The sequence below is a fragment of the Ptychodera flava genome, chromosome 16 (genome assembly GCF_041260155.1).
Source record: "Ptychodera flava strain L36383 chromosome 16, AS_Pfla_20210202, whole genome shotgun sequence".
NCBI classification, from domain to species: Eukaryota; Metazoa; Hemichordata; class Enteropneusta; family Ptychoderidae; genus Ptychodera; species Ptychodera flava.
In genome coordinates this window covers 5444750-5459229 of record NC_091943.1, presented here as the reverse complement: position 1 = coordinate 5459229, position 14480 = coordinate 5444750, and the positions used below count along the sequence as shown (strand labels likewise).

The 14480-nt window shown below is 38.3% G+C and overlaps 1 long non-coding RNA gene across 1 annotated transcript in view; it reads left to right on the top strand.

The window, feature by feature from the left end:
• LOC139152617 (uncharacterized) overlaps nucleotides 1-13179 on the top strand; it is a 33245-nt gene extending 20066 nt beyond the window's left edge. The window contains exons 3-5 of the long non-coding RNA XR_011556671.1: nucleotides 7420-7486; nucleotides 7662-7830; nucleotides 11865-13179. This is a non-coding gene — a long non-coding RNA (uncharacterized lncRNA). The remainder of the gene's footprint in view (nucleotides 1-7419; nucleotides 7487-7661; nucleotides 7831-11864) is intronic.
• Nucleotides 13180-14480: the final 1301 nt, after the last annotated feature.

Genomic DNA, 14480 nt, shown 5'->3' with positions numbered 1-14480 from the left:
TGGTATACCGATTCACCTTAAAATTAGTCCTCTTAATACAATAATGAAGGCAGATAATACACTAAGAAGGTGGATAAACGAGGGGGAGAATTATTGCTCATATACAGCTAGCGGAGTTCCAGTTAGATTATTTTGGGACACAACTTTAAAGAAACTGGGTCTTAAAAGTGTCGGTGATGAGGCAGCTGAATTAACTTTACAGACAGTAAATCAACAGATGACTGATAATATGAAAATACTTCAACATGGTACAGTTCTCATTAGATGTGTAAAGTTAGCTACGGGAGATGAATTTGACGATTTGGTTGGATATTATGCTATGAAAACAGATAACAGAACAACTTGTGATATTATCATAAGTATTGATAAAGATCGGGAGGGGAAATGAGTATTGAATGTTTTGTTGGTGGGAATAGAATAGAGAACGACTTAGGAACTACATTTGTACGTAGAGATAAAAGAGTGAACACTTTAGATATCAGTACCATTCATCTGAAACGTCTCATATTATTTGAAGTAATGGTCTTCCGTCACATTTTAAGTTCAGAGGAAATTACTAAAATTTTATCTATCAGGTGAACAAGTTCGCCCCGATAGGAACTTCGTGTTCAACATCAGCTAGACTCCGCGACCGGCCGGCCGGACTGACAACGGGGCTCCTTTATATAGGCTAGTTTGATGGTGATGACTCACACGGAATTTCCCGTACACCTTCGGAACGTGTATAAACATGCTCAGCAGGGAATTTCCCTGCTTAGTTCAGGACAATGCACTGCTGCGCATGCGTGAGTTCGTATATAGGTCAGGGTTATACTTTAGTTACATGGATGGTTAATTTTCCTTCGCTTCATGTAGATAAATGAATAAAATGGGGTGTAAAATTCTTACTTCATCCCAGTTGACCACCCTTTCTTTACTACTTAGAGGTTAAAATGGTGTTATTTGGTGGCACTTGGGGAGTATTTTTTTCGTATAAAAAACTAAAAGGAAAATAAATCTGAGACAGTATTCCAAAACTTATATTTCAGTTCACTGATTTCAACTATATTTTTTGAAACCGAAAAAATAGCGACAGACATACATTTATTCTTATTTATTATTTATTATTATTTTCCTGCAATAAAAGATGGGTTTGTTGTCAAGGGATTCAACTGGTTTTAAACTTTATAGCATCAGAATAAGCTTGCTTTACACATTTTCCCCTATCGGTAAGCTATACAATGTAGAATATAGAAAGCAGACGTTTCTCATTAATGATCAGGCAAGTATATCAATCTTTAATCAGGAAATACTGAAAAATCTACTCAGTACTAGCCTCTAACATAAGGCTTGCCACGTCGAATAGCTGATCATTCTCGTCTGAAGATCACAATAACGTGAAACACATAGTGTAATGAGATTTTAGTTTCTACTTGAAACCACCTGTATTATGATTTATATATATATATATATATATATATATATATATATATATATATATATATATATATATATATATATATATATATATATATATATTATGTGTGTGTGTGTGTGTGTGTGTGTGTGTGTACACAAATACCGGGTATGAATATACATATCTTTACTATTATTGTTGTATTAATTCGTAACTCCACCAAATGCTTCAATACATGTCAACAAAATTGAGTAACCCCCCTTTCTTGTTCTCCACTTTTGAGCAACCCCCCCTTGTAGCTTTCGATTTTTTGAGTGACCCCCCTCAGATTCCTCCGACCCCTCTCCCCCAGGCCATAAATAATGACGGCTCCCTTATGCCCAGCACTTACGTCGTAGTCCATTGTCCGAGCACGTTGCGTAGCCAGATGTCTGGCAATCCTCGACGCAATGTTGTTTTGATCCCGCAATAACGTGAACTTGTACATCTGGCGTGATCGCGGCGTCACCATATCTGCGTTCTCCCCAGCACGCTGAGCATGACGGACGTCAACAAATGAGCTCGGAAGGGAAACACGTTTGAACAAAAATTAGCAGTTTTATATGGCTATAACATCACTAATCATGTTTGTTTCTTCGTAAAACAACATTTTGCAACAAATATGAGCCTCCAACATGGAATTTTCCGAGGTAAAAAATGGTCAACAGTTACAAATAATGGCCCTTTAAAGTTTGAATACAGTACATTTTGAATGAGCTGTGAATGTATTTCACACTTTCTATGCTTAACCAGACTTCCTGAACTGTTGTACAGAAATGGATGTCAGTCATTAATATCAAAGAGGAAAAAGCAGTAAATCAAAAATTTTGATGGGTGTTAAGACTTGCCAGCCATCCAATTAAATCTCCTGAGGAGCCAAAGAGAGGCATTTTTAGCCAAATCTGATGTGTGCAGTGTCTGAGATGACCTTTCCTTGTAACATTGAAACCATAAAAGCAAAAACTGCCTTTTTTAACTGTTATTTTGGTCATAGAAAAGCATCATTCTACAGAAAACCTGAGACACAGAGGAAAACAGTTGCATCAATGTGAACGAAAGATATCTTGTCATTTTTCTATCTCAAAAATAAGTCACTGTATCAAATATATATTGTGAAATATTTGTGCATGTTGCTTTCTCATACTGAATTCTCGTAGAGAGAACAGAAAAGTATCAGGAATTTGTCTTGCTTATCATATGAAATGCAGATTTCATAACGGTACACTTTCACTTAGCAAACATCAAGATATCTCTGGCATATATCTCTGATTTATTAAAGTATGGCGCCCCAAGGGCGCGGAGAAAAATATGAAACATCCTGATATCTCTGATATATATGTCTTGTATATTAAAGTCATGCACAGGAAGGGCGTACTGAAAAATGTCTGATATATTAAAGTAATGCGCTCGAAGAGCATGCTGAAAAATATTGAACGTACAGATATCTCTGATATATGTATGCCTGATATGTCAAAGTTGGGCGTGCTGAAAAATATGTCTGATTATTGAAGTTATGCGCCCGAAGGGCGCGCCGAAAAATGCAACTGAATGATGAAATTTGAGGCTGACACAATGCATTTTAGGCAATGATGAGCCTGTGTCGAAATTAAAAAACACACTGACTCCCCCTATTGGGCATTTCAAAAACATGGTGACCCCCCCCCCCTATCACCAAAGTCAAAAACAGGGTGACCCCCCAATGAATCCACCGCCCCCCAGGCCGAAGAAACTAACCAGTCCCTCAAGAATTTGGAGCCACGAGAATGCCATATGGTGATTACAGACTCTAGTATATTTGTCATTTTGTTAAATCAACATACACACAGCTATCAGGTCACTGATTGATTAAGTAAATCATCACAGCATGGGGGCCAGCCAAGTGAAACTCATACACAGGATAAACAAGATGAGTAGTTAAAGATGATAGCAGGTCACTCCACCACACAAACTGAATAAACAACAATTTTGACTACCTATCCCTCTGACATAAATTTGCTCTTTCTAAGGGAGCCTTCAGTAATTACAGGGGGGTGGGCCGGGGGAATTGGGGGGAGGGTCACTTTTTAGAAAACAGTTCAAGGGGGAGGGTCACTTTTTATAAACCTATCTTGGGGGGAGGGTCACTTTTGACAGAAGCTGATATTATGGCCAAAACTTTGATTGTCCGTGTGATATTTCCTGAATAGGAAATCACCAACAAAATACGCACACACTTATAGACCCCCATGCATAGTGAATTGACATTTGGTGAGATTCCAAAATCAAATTTCTTACACAACCATGGACTTGTAACCACTCTAGTCTAATCAAGAACTGTATCTTAATAATCAAGCATACATAAATGCACAGATTTATCTAATTTTGTACTGAAAAAAAATTATTCATAGTTTCATCATTGACCCCAATGCATAGTGAATCGACATTTTGGTGAAATTCCAAAATCAAATTTCTTGCACAACCATGGACTTGTAACCACTCTAGTCTTATCAAGAACAATAATGTGAATAATCAAGCATACATAAATGCACAGATTTATCTAATTTTGTACTGAAAAAAAATTATTCATAGTTTCATCATAGACCCCAATGCATAGTGAATAGACATTTTGGTGAAATTCCAAATCAAATTTCTTGTACAACATGGACTTGTAACCACTCTAGTCTTATCAAGAACAATAATGTGAATAATCAAGCATACATAAATGCACAGATTTATCTAATTTTGTACTGAAAAAAAATTATTCATAGTTTCATTATAGACCCCAATGCATAGTGAATTGACATTTTGGTGAAATTCCAAAATCAAATTTCTTGCACAACCATGGACTTGTAACCATTCTAGTCTTATCAAGAACAATAATGTGAATAATCAAGCATACATAAATGCACAGATTTATCTAATTCTGTACTGAAAAAAAATTATTCATAGTTTCATCATAGACCCCAATGCATAGTGTATGGACATTTTGGTGAAATTCCAAAATCAAATTTCTTGCACAACCATGGACTTGTAACCATTCTAATCTTGTCAAGAACATAATGTGAATAATCAAGCATACATAATGCACAGATTTATCTAATTTTGTACTGAAAAAAAATTATTCATAGTTTCATCATAGACCCCAATGCATAGTGTATGGACATTTTGGTGAAATTCCAAAATCAAATTTCTTGCACAACCATAGACTTGTAACCACTGTAGTCTTATCAAGAACAATAATCTAAATAATCAAGCGTGCATAAATGCACAGATTTATCAAATTTTGTACTGAAAAAAAATTATTTATAGTTTCATCATAGACCCCAATGCATAGTGTATTGAATGACATTTGGTGAAATTCCAAAATCAAATTTCTTGCACAACCATAGACTTGTAACCACTCTAGTCTAATCAAGAAAATTAATATCAATAATCAAGAGTACACAAATGCAAAGATTTACCTATTTTTGTATTGGAAAAAACTAATCATAATTTTATCATAAACACCATGGATAGTAAACCAACTTTTTAGATGGAATTCAGAAATCAATTTCTTGTACACAAATGTTCATTTTACTTCCCTATTCAAGCAAAGTACATTTAAATACATTATCAAACATATATAAAATACAGATATAGCATGTTTTGTGGGGGTAAATTGTCAATAATTTGCCTGATAGACTCCCATGTATTATGATTTGATATTTTTGGATGAAGCACTAAATCAGCTACATCTTGCCTTCTTATAGTTGCACAAAATATGGTGACCCTCCCTAAACTGTATGAAATACCATATCTCTTCAAAAATTCTTGCGCGTGATAAATTGCGACTGTCCCTCCAAAAACACCAGCCCTCCCCTCTGTAATTTGTCCCTAACATAACAATTGAACCAATTGTTATGTAAATTAGCTGATACTGTCTTAGTTATTCCCAGGGAGAATACCGCAGTGGTTGGGGGGGGGAGGGTCAAGTTTTAGAATGTGGGACAAGGGGGAGGGTCACATTTTAGACAGGAGGATTGGGGGGAGGGTCACATTTTACGGTACAGGTGTTCGCGAAATTCCCCCGGCCCACCCCCCCTGTAATTACTGAAGTAAATTTGCTCCTTCTAAGGTTCGAGTTGAAATGTATCGGTGCATGATACATGGTTTTCTGCAACTTTCAGCTCACATGGACAATGTTGATATTTCGAATGAGGAAATATATTGAATGTACAGAACAGAGACAATGAAAATATATAAAAATTACAGTTGTCTTAATTACTCTGGAATTACATTTGATGTCATTCATGCTTTCTTGTTCACTGACACTGACAAGACCTAACATGCAATGATTTTGTGGGTCATTAATAACTATTAACGATATATTGTCAATTAATATCTTCATGTAAGCCTCTGCTAGTAAGTAAATTTCACTTTACTAATAAAAAATCTCTGTTTACATACATGGATGGTATACACAAATTTATGTTCATGGATTCAGAGTTACTTCAACCTTGCCAGATTTCTTGTGTCGACTCTCTCACCAAGGTGAGAAATCAAACATTGCGAAATCGTTTTAGAGGTCTATTGTCACCTGTGTTGTTGTGGATTTCATTCATAAGTACCGGTATTGTATAATCATGTGTATGTAGCCGCGACCAGTTACATGTGCATCTAGGAATACCATGGTGTGTCTTTATGTAAAGTGTGCTAGAAATTATGATTGATATAGCTTGAACAAAAAAGATTTATGCCAGTTTTCTTTTAGTGAAATAAAACGTACAAACCAGAGTACTACTGAATTTGAGCTCAGATAAATTATTGAACTTAGTGAGGAATGATGAAAGAGTTCGTATGTGTCATGCCGTTTATGAAGTCTCACCGAAAGAATATTATGAGGTTATTACGAAAATACCACAAAGGATGCACGAGGACATTGGCGCATTTCGCGTCGGGCGATGCGCGGCGCCAATGTCCGGGTGCATCCTTTGCGGTATTTTCGTAATAACCTTATTATTATACATCTTACATTCCTGATCGGGGCATCAACATGTCGGAGTAGTGACCGTTTTCGTGCAATGTCAACAATTTTTCTTCCGATTTTATCGCACCAGTGTGGAACGCTACCTCGGACGCGCTTCTGCAAGTTTTGGAGTGTGTGCACTACACACATACGTACGTACAGAGCGCTCGCGAGACTTGTTCTTGCACTCGTCCAAGAGGTCCCTTGAAACCGTTCTACAGTGAACGCGCAGATACAGCCGCAGGGAATGGGGCGCCTTGAAACCGTATGTGTTACGGAACGGGCGCGCGTTCCGTACGGCTTTTTTAGCGCACGCTAAATTCTATTGTTCTCGATGGTAGATGTATAATAATGCCTGATAGACAGAATCTAAAGAAAGGGGATCCAATGTTGACTAGTTTTAGTAGTCGTGGAGGAGCTACACAGACATGCATGTAACAGTATACTTAAGACTGGATAATGCTTTTCTGGTACAGAAAAATATTGTATGTCGATGTTCTGTTCAAGGAATAGGCAAGAGCATTTGATGTTGTTTGATATTGATACAGTCTTGTACATTGACAGGAGTTGTCATTTAGTAGATTTGTAGTTTTTATGCAAAACTACTGACAAATACGAGAAAAATTAGTGAAAACAAAGTTCTGAATTGTATTAAAAGTTTAAATTTTCTTCCGGCTATTGGCACATCTCAATACATTGTACGTTTCTGTCCTTTTTCTTGTGTTAACTTTAGAAAAATATAAATTTGCAAATTTTTGCCCTCCCCTTGGTCAGGTTTTCAGAATATGACCCTCCCCTTGATATGTTTTCAGGATCTGATCCTCCTCCGAAACTCTCCGGCCAAGCCCCCTTATAATAATGAAAACTCCCTTACACTGAAAAAGTGAATTCTTCAATGACTCGCTGATGAATTAATTTTGTAAATCATGTTCGACCATATTTTATAAGCGAAATTCAAAAACGTGGTATAAATTTTCATTTTTTTCTTTTCCTCGTGTAGATGTACTTCTCTACTGAACTAAATTTTTACGTCCTATTTTCTCATTGGCATGTGAGAAGTATTGAAGGTAAGTTTCTGCTATAGTTAAAGTGCCTAAAATGAAAATTGATTGAGTTATTATTGCAACGAGCGACTGGATATGACACGAACAGAATGAATGAGCAAAGGTGTAATTTTAAGTGCTCTCTCTCTCTCTCTCTCTCTCTCTCTCTCTCTCTCTCTCTCTCTCTCTCTCCCCGTAGGACTGATTGCCTCTTTTCTCGGAATTTGCTTATGTGCGGTTTTTTACGAGGGTTTAAAGGAGCTTCGTCAATATCTCGTCAGACGCAACAGGCGCTATATTCCTCCAGCGAGAACCAGCGATGACGGAAACACGGGTGTTGTTGAATCAGTATCCATGGACCAATTTGGGTATAAGTATAATGAATATACAATTTACAATATACAATGTTACCTAAATTGTTTTCTCCATGCTGTCCATATTTCAACTGCTTTTAATAAAAATGTATGCTATAATTATTTGCCTGTCTGAGAGTAGAAGCTAGGCATTGGCAGCATCTGATTAACACACTCTTGAGGTTTGATGTAATGATCTGTGAAAAAATATCTATGGTGCTTATCTAAGTCTTATCTTGAATTCACTACATATTCTAATAGCAGTCATATCTTTGTGGCACTGCTGGCCTTTTTGTTGCATTATATCATATGTTATGCGAGTGATTTCACGTTAATTTACCGTAGAATTGCGGTCGGCTGTTACAACCATCAATACTCAGAATACAATCCACGTGTAAATCATGCAAAGGTGGGAGATTACGTACCTACTTGTTCCAAACTGAGGAAAAAAATCTCGTATATTCTCGCACGGTCAACGACCGTGATTCTCGCTTATGGTGAAGATCCCTGCTTCATTTTCAGCTACGAAGGCGTTAAACGGCTTCATGTATATGTATATTTTCCGTCGGCACTTCTAGTCATTTTATCATCTAGCTAGAAATGCCTTGAATGACAGAAAACATTTCAAGACGTCTCTCTATCGTGCTCTTCAATTCTAATCATTTTGTCTTCAAACCGGAAGTGCTTTGAGTGACATTTAATATTTCAAGACGTCTCTCTATCGTGTCTGATTATCCGCAATGATATATCTTCCTTTTCTGGAACCGTAGCGGCGGGTGTTATATCCGCACAGATCATGCAGGCAGATACCAGCAACATGCTGCTATCGCACTGCATGCTGGGAAGACGATCAATTACCGACCGTCGGACTCTGTTCAGCACTCCGATCAGTGACGGCACTATGGGTAGATTTACATCAATTTCACAACTTCAATTGCTTCTCTAACTTTTGGCAAGTAAGTTGCCAGAATTTGTTACTTGCCAAAAGTTGGTTAAGCAAACAAATAAAACCGAGGGTGTGCAATGGTACAAGCAACTCGTTAAGTGTTCTTTGTAATGCAAAATAATATTTTTCGTGACTCAAAGTTTTATGACGTAATGAATGAATCTCATCATACAGTAATGTGAGGTGGAACAATTCACGGCTTTATTATGTTAAGTTGCCTGTGGCAGTCACCACTCCTTGGACAGTGGTGAGTTACTTTTCAGACTTTTGACCTCAGTATGCAAATATCTTGGCTCGCGTTTGATTTAAATAATAACACATGAGAGCGAGGGCAAATTCACGAATTTTTGCCTACCCAAGGGATGGTGGTCATGATCGAAATACTGATGATGCCCGAGCCTACGGCTCGGGCATCATCAGTATTTCGATCATGACCACTAGCCCGAGGGCAGGCAAAAAATCGTGATATTGCCCTAGCTCTCATGTGTTATTATTTTTATTACACCGAACAAGCAAACATGCAAAGACACAAAAACATAAAGACTTCTTCGAGTACAGTTCGCCTTTCGGAGTCCGGACCTCAGCGTAAAATGTTGTCAGTGCCGAGTCCAGGGTTGCCGCTGAAAGTTTGCCGATCTCCTCGGTGGCGTATCCAAATTTGTTGCTTGCATAGTCACTGAACACAGAAATTGCATTCCTTGTTGCCATTTTCGTTCGTTTGCTGTTTACTTGCATCAAAATATCGTCTAACTGTGCCGCTGACAGCTCTGCATGACGTTTCGCATCCATAGCTCGACTGCAAGTACAACTGAAGCGAACGACAATTTGTTAAGCGCAGGAAGGATGCGCAGTAAGTAAAATTACGTCATCCATGTACATGTAATATCAAATGCAGAAGGCATCATCAAGTTCGCAGAGGGCATCATCACGTTCGCAGAGGGCATCATTATACACATATTGACTGGCCATGAGGGCAACAGCATACGTCTGTACCCCGAGGGACTGTGAGTCACCCCCAAAAACAGACTGTTTCCCGAGGCCGTAGGCCGAGGGAAACAGTCTGTTTTTTGGGGTGACTCACAGGCCCGAGGGGTTAAAGACGTATGCTGTTGCCCTCATGGCCAGTCAATATGTGTTTTGTAACACACCTCATCCGTAGTCATACATAAGAACGTACCATACACAAAAGTTGTCGCATGTAAGCTATATGATGTAATATGTTGGAGTGGTTCAGCAAGAAAAAGTTTTTGCCGACAGGGTCGCAATACTTCTGCAAAACGTTCAATGCACCTTTGATTATCGTCTTCGTTCGTTTCGAGTCCTTGTTTGAAACCAGAGCATTCAGTTCTTCTTCAGAAAGTAGGATAAACCGAGAAATTTCTCGACTATCGTTTCGCTCGTCCGCAGACGGCATCTTTGTTTACATTCCAGTTTGCGCATGCGCCAATGTTTTTTTGACGTCAGCGGGCATCATTTTTCGGAACTGATGCCTGGCAGGCAACAGTTCCGACAAATGATGCCTAATGACGTCGTTTACGTGGATCAGCACAAAAAGAACGCATCCCACGTGACTATCAATTGGCGAATTAGAACACAGACTGCGGATGAGGTGTGTTACAACACGTTTTGTAACACACCTCATCCGCAGTCTGTGTTCTAATTCGCCAATTGACAGTCACGTGGGATGCGTTCTTTTTGTGCTGATCCACGTAAACATCGTCATCAGGCATCATTTGTCGGAACTGTTGCCTGCCAGGCATCAGTTCCGAAAAATGATGCCCGTTGACGTCAAAAAAAAACATTGGCGCATGCGCGAACATGAATGTAAACAAAGATGCCGTCTGCGGACGAGCGAAACGATAGTCGAGAAATTTCTCGGTTTATCCTACTTTCTGAAGAAGAACTGAATGCTCTGGTTTCAAACAAGGACTCGAAACGAACGAAGACGATAATCAAAGGTGCATTGAACGTTTTGCAGAAGTATTGCGACCCTGTCGGCAAAAACTTTTTCTTGCTGAACCACTCCAACATATTACATCTTATAGCTTACATGCGACAACTTTTATGTATGGTACGTTCTTATCACAGAGTAACATAGACAGAGTGGTAACGCCTGCATGCCTTTTGTTCCATGGTCGTCTCGGTAGACTATTGGCTTTTCATATTAAAATGAGCTTCAAAGGTGTTAAACTTTTTGGAGGCTTTGTTTGTGGTTGATAATTACACGAGATTATGCGAAATATACGACGAGATGGCATCGTACTGCCAGTCGCGTAGCAACCATAGTTACTTTGTGAGCTCTCAGGCCAGAAACACTGCTTCACGCCAATCAAAACATAACACGCCAGCAGTTTCATAAACATGTCCTTCCTTGACGCACGTGTGAAAGACGGTATGACTGACCGTAAACCATTGAGTAAAACCAGACAGTATCGATAAAAGACTTTCAAATTTGGTTCAAACACACTCATTATATATTCATAGAAATATGAGAGGAATTTTTAAAACGGTAAAACTCACTTTCCTGAAGCTCAAAACACTCCCGTTTTTGCCAGCACGTCAATTCTGCTCAGCACCACACGAAAACAACAACACAAACTTTGCCGAACGTACTTTCGCTTAACAATTGGCGAAAATCCGAAAATTACCGAAGGATTCATGGTCGGCACTCTTCGGAAAAGAGAGGCGAGAGCAACCTGAGGCGAGGCGAACATGGATGGGTTACGTAACCGCTTCACGCCTTAAACAATACCCGTTGCCACTCTATCTATCTTTCTCTATGGTTCTTATGTATGACTACGGATGAGGTGTGTTACAAAACACATATTGACTGGCCATTAGGGCAACAGCATACGTCTTTAACCCCTCGGGCCTGTGAGTCACCCCCAAAAACAGACTGTTTCCCTCGGCCTACGGCCTCGGGAAACAGTCTGTTTTTGGGGGTGACTCAAAGTCCCTCGGGGTACAGACGTATGCTGTTGCCCTCATGGCCAGTCAATATGTGTATACTTTTACATGTCACGTGAGTCGTGTTTAACCAATAGCAGTGCACGCTGAATGAGTGAGGTGTAATAAAGTATTCTCTTTCTTTCGTCTCCTGAAGGCCGAGTCTTGCGAGTATGTTCTCATGGTTTCATATCATGCAAACATTCCTACATCTTATCCAAGTCACCATCAGTTACGCATTGATGTTGGTGGTGATGACTTATAACGTCTGGATGTTTCTGTCCGTCGTATCTGGGCTCGTCGTGGGATACTTCTTGTTTGCCTGGAAGAGATCCACCAGTTTCGATATCCACGTGCACTGTCAATGAACCCATCTACAACTTCCGCTTTGGAGGACAGTATCTTCAGGGATGGCAACTGACGAGACTGAAGCTTTTGATTGTTATTCTAAAACAGACCATGCTGCATACACATGAAATGTTTCATGTTTGATTTTACTAAACAGAGTGGTTCGGGCAACATTGTAATCAAAACATGTCAATTTATATGCTTAATTGGTTAACTAATCTTGACTAGTTAACCAATTAAGCATATAAATTGTTTTCGTTTTCTTTTTCTGTCAGTGAAACTCAGATAGGCCCTATTGTACCCACGCAAAGTAGTCAAATCATCTTCATTTTCTCTCATATTGAAATTAGTAAACGCAATATTTAATTACTAGAAAACCAAAGATGAATGAGTGCATGAGGCGTTTGTCAATCGACACCATGAAAATTGTGTGGTAGTTTTCTGATGTGGATTTAAATAGAGACTAAATATAAGCAGGTATTAAAAACATTTTTATTCAGAATATATTCACAGACATGGAATTTAGTGCATATCATTCGCAGATTACATTTAGCAACTCAATTGTTAAGTTTAAATGGACAATATATAAATTGGGCTGCCCAAAGCTTCGACTTTGAGGAGCTACAGTGCCATGCTGTGATCTTGAACATGTAGTTTCTATCACATTCCACGACCATATATGAATATTATCGAATACAGAGTGTGTATATGAAGTATTAGTAAAAGCATGAAAAGTCACGAAAATTTTATGAAGTACTTGAATGTGATCAAAGGGCGATCTTATCCTTTAATTTTCTTGAGCTTGCATGGGCTACGATAACACTATTGAAACAGATATATACAAAATAAATTGAGCGTTCTTTATCTATCTTTATTGAACACACAACTTCCCTCTGAAGGAAAGAAAAGCGTTAAAAACAAAAAAGGAACTCACGAAAAAGAAACCAAAACAGAGTAACAAAGTAATAATAAGACAGAAAAATGAATTCATACAAAAACGATTGAATGATTTATATCATCAAGATAGCCAGAAAAAAACAAATGATGATTACATTTCTGATAGGCGTTCCATTTTCAATTTCACACATGTAGATATGTACAATAAATCAACAACTATAATTGTATGAAGTCCCTGTGTCACTGTCTTTGGGCAAAGAAGTCATCCTTTGAAAGGCTGTATATGACCTGTATGTGAGCTATCTGAATTCAATTTAAGATGGTTGAGAAATCACAGTTACATCCAATGTTAGGATAAGACAGAAAGTGCTTTATTAAACTGAATAAACTCAAACCAATGGTGACGTCAATCTCGGCTTGAAAAAGAGGTCATGTTATCTGTAAAATGGACATAGCTGGAGTCAAAAAGGACAAATCAAAAATCCGCAAAACAAGATCCAACAAAAATCAAAACAAAAATTACAAAAACAAATCCGGAGAAAATTCAAATTCCAAATGATTTTCCATAGGCAAAGTATATGTGGTCGGAGGGCATCTCAATTTTTCATTCAATCTAAAGCAATTTACAAACATCGCTATGCCTCAGTGATGTTATGAAAGTACTACCAAATGAATAAAATAATAAGAGCTATAGTTTTGCGCACTCGAGAAATGTCATCCAGGTGATCAGAACTGTGTCGTTAATTGACGATGACCACTCACGTGCGTCTCAGTTACAAATACTCCCACGCCTAAAAACTTGTAAATCTGACATTTTACTGCTCAGCGAATCATCTCTCTAGAAACTTTCTATGAGAGAGTCGTTTTATTAAGCTTTTAGTACAAATATAAGTTCTTGTTTTACAAATGTCAGCTTAGTTTAATTGTTCCTCAAATTGTGTCATTAGATGAAGACACGTAAGTTGAAATAAAATAAAATAAAAATAAAGGTTTTTCGAAGAAATTCGAAAGTCTGGTCTGCCTTAGCTCATGACAGGCCGTGCACCGGCTTTATCTGTTGTGTTGGTTGTGTAGCGCCTGTCAAAGGGTCCCTATTTTCGTTAGCAGCGCAGCCAGCGGTAGAAATTGGTTAGGGGACCACATTAAGGGAGACATAACTTGAAATGTGTATTAATTTGGTGTAATAAACGGCAATTCTACCGGAGAGGTACATTTAAAACGATGTGCATGTGTTGGCTAAATTGAAGTTGCTGTCATGTCATCGGAACTTGGATCTCCAAATTTTCTATTCAACTTGTGAGGGAATATACAATCTTGTTGTATTTCGGAATCTATACGGAGCCCCAGGATCTTTTACTGAATAACGAATCACTTCCTGAGAGAAAAATTTAGACTAGGTTCATATATTAGTGAAGAATGTTACATCTTTGTAAGGTAATAGACCGTAGAAGACGATATCTGAGGTAAGATTTAGCTTGGTAGATTTATCGGATTAAAGAACAAATCATCTAAAAGTTCACCACTGTTT